Here is a 3,843-nt window from a genome sequence, read left to right as displayed (position 1 = left end):
GGTTTTTCGTTTTGGTTGAAACTCCTTTTCTACTTAATTTGGACGCGATATAAAGACCTAAGATCATGATATGAAGGGTAAGAACGACCAGGGAGAGAAGAGAGACCAAAATTGGAGGCAAGAAACTTGATTTTGGATTCAATTTCACACGGGTTCGAGACGGGATTGAAGATTATACACACGGATTGAAGAACTTCCATACGGGTGTATTTTTATTATCTTTTAATTTCGTTTTTCAATTTCTTGATTTTTGCAATGATGATTATAGGCTAGGTTTTTTATTCATTAGGAATTTGATGAACCTTTTGATGATTTAAATTCTCGTTATTTCATAAATTCAATATTAATTTCGATTGGACAAATGCTTGATTTATATGAGTTGAATGTTTCCATAATTATTTGGCCAATTATTATGTGATTGTAGATGATTTATTCTTTGCATTCGAAAGAAGGGGAATAAATTCGATAGAATATAAATCGACATAGGGTTCGATAGGGGATGGAAACTTACCTCTATGCTTTATGCAATTCATGAAAATGTTCATAAAAAGTCATGCATTCCTATACATTGCATCATCCATAGAAATATAGGCTGGTGATGTGTAAGAATAGATTCAATATATATCGAGAGAGTATATTGGATAATTTAGGAACATTGAATTGGCATTTTGTTCATCGATTCGTTGAATTTGTGAAATTAGGGTTTTTAATAATCAATTGGGGATTCAAGTTCTTAATGATTTCATTTCAATTCATTTCAATACAATAATTCAAAAATTGCGTATTTACATTTCAGTTGCGTATTTATTTCATCAGATTAGTGAAATTTTGAAATTAGGGTTTCCAATTTTGCAATTAGGGTTTCGAATTGGGGATTTCTCCCAAAATTAGGGTTTTCATATTTAAACCAAATTTTCATTCAATTAGATTCTGTTAAGGTCACATTAGTTTAATTAGAGCTAATTTAATCCTCGTGGGAACGATACTTGGACTCATAGTCCACTTTACTACTTGTTAGCGAACCGTACACTTGCGGTGGGTTTTAAATCGAAAGAAAATAATTTCGTGAACAATTGTCTATTATCAATATTCACCTTTGCAATTTGCATTTGATCATGAACCTAATATTTCACACCTATAGGTTTTTTATTATGTTGTCCAAGTCCATATTTCACTCACACAACATACTAAATTGGGTCTCCGATTTACCATCCATTATTAGGTATCATGAACTTTAAATGGTGATTTATTTATTGCATTTTTCTCAAATTGTCATTTGATATAATGACTTTTCCAATTTTGGGAGGGAAAAGCTACATCTTTGAAAAATAATGTAAAATTTATTGAAATGAAACAACTTTATCTCACTTTGATCCCCACAAGAATTAATGTGAGCAAGATATTAAAAAAATCATTCATTTGCAAAAAGTTATAAATCAATTACCTGATATATTTGTTGGCACAAGAAAAGTGACAAATTCATATATACCAGCAGAAAATGTTTCAGCAAAATTGATGTCACTGCAAGAAATCTGCCGTACTTCGAAAAAGAAGAGTACAAGAGAAAAATCAATAAAAAACTTCGAAAGAAGTAATATAAAAAAAATTGATTAATCAGATATTGAAAATATGGTTCCTAAAGATCCACAAGTATCTGAAAATAATGAGATTTTAATAAATTATATGTTATCTCATAAATTATGGGAACAAGATAATTTTGTTATAGACTATATTTTCACATTTAACGTGGCTCTTGATATTATGCTAAATGAGAATCCTGAACCAACATAAAAATGATTGGCTAAAATAGAAAGATGTCATACATGAAGAATTTAATTCCTTAGAGAAATGAAGTGTTTGGACATGAAATTTGAATAACTGAAAATGTAATCTCTGTTGAATACAATGGATTTTTGTACAAAAGAGAAACGAAAATAATAAAATTACAAGATACAAAGCTCGACTCGTAGTTCAAGGTTTCTCAAGAAGACCAAAAATTGATTATGAGGAAATATATTCTCTCGTAATTGATATCATCACTTTTAGATTCTTAATTAGTTTGACTGTGTCATAAAAGCTCAATATGTCCCTTATGAATGTAATAACTGCCTATTTATATGGTTAACTTGATAATGACATATATATAAAAGTTTCCAAAGGATTTAAAGTACCAAGAACAAATGATACTTGCCTTAGAATCATGTTCTCAATTAAATTGCAAATATCGTTATATGGATTGAAACAATCCGGACACATGTGGTATAATCATCATAGTGAATATTTATTGAATAATGATTATAAAAATGACGATATTTGTCTATGTGTTTTCATGAAAAAAAATAATGGATTTGCAATTATGACAGTTTATGCTAATGATTTAGCCCTTGTTTGAGTCCCATTTTTTTGGGAAAAATGAATTTTTGAATAGTGTATTGATGGAAAATGGGTGGTTAAAAAATAAGAAAAAATTTTGGATTTACGTGTATATTATTTTATTGAAGAATGTATGGTTGAAATAATGTTAAAACACTGTTGAAAAATACATTTTTTCAAAAGAATGAGGCTCAAACAAGGGCTTAAATTTAATTGGAATTTCTCAAGAGCTCAAAAAAATCACAAATTATTTAAAAAATGATTTTGAGATGAAAATTTTGAGAAAACCCAAATTTTTTCTTAGGTTGTAGATTAAACATTTTTCAGAATGATTATTTATTCGTCAATCTATATGTACAGAAAAGTCTTAAAACGTTTTTATATGGATAATGCATATCCATTGGCATCACATTCACATGTGGTTATTCGATGACTTGATGTTAAAAAGAATCCATTTCGTCCACTTGAAAATAGAGAAAATGTTTATGGCCCTGAAATATCATATTTTCGTGTGATTGGAGCATTAACTTATCTTGTAAACTGCACTCGATCCGACATATCTTTTTCTGTAAATCTTCTTATAAAATATAGCTCTACACTAACTCAAAGATATTGAAATGATGTTAAACATATTTTTCGTTACCTAAAGGGAATTAATGATTTGGGATTACCCACATAAAGCTAACTCACAAAATAGGATACGTGTTTATACGTAGAAGAAGAGCTATATTATGGAAGTCTGTGAAGTAATCCTTAACAGTAATATCCTTAAATCATTGCAATCCATGAAGCGGGCAGAGAATGTGCATAGTTAAGGAACATGTCACATTATATCCAAGTGTCATGTGTATTAATTTCAATAAAAGATAGTAAAACATCTTTATATGAAGACAATACAGCTTGTATTGCACAACTCAAAAAAGGCTATATCAAAAGTGACTGGACGAAGCATATTTCTCCAAAATTCTTTTCATACACATGAGTTTTAAAAGAATAGTGACGTTGATATTTAACAAATTCGTTTAAGTGACAATATGGCAGGTTTATTCACAAAGCATTGCCAACATCTACACTTAAGAAATTGGTCCACGAGATTGGAATGCGTCGGCTCAAAGATATTCAATGATTTTCATCAGGGAGAGTAGCTGTACTTTTTTCTTAGTCTAGGTTTTGTTCCACTGAATTTTTCTAGTAAAGTTTTAATGAGTCAGTATTTATTTTTAATACTTCAAAATAATTGTACACTTTTTCCTTCTTTTGATTTTTTGTCCCATTGGATTTTATTAAACAAGATTTTTACGATGCAGATATTTTGTAACGTATCATTCAATGGGGAGTGCTATAAATAGTAAGGTTATTAGTGAATGATAATAACACGTCTGCAGCTCTAAAAATTACTATCGTTGTATGCCTAATTCTTCTCTATAAATATAGAACTTTGATTCTTAACAAAATATAAAAGTCTATTGA

The sequence above is a fragment of the Olea europaea genome, chromosome 11 (genome assembly GCF_002742605.1).
Source record: "Olea europaea var. sylvestris chromosome 11, O_europaea_v1, whole genome shotgun sequence".
NCBI lineage: Eukaryota > Viridiplantae > Streptophyta > Magnoliopsida > Lamiales > Oleaceae > Olea > Olea europaea.
The sequence above is the reverse complement of the archived record's forward strand: the minus strand, read 5'-3'. Positions refer to the sequence as shown.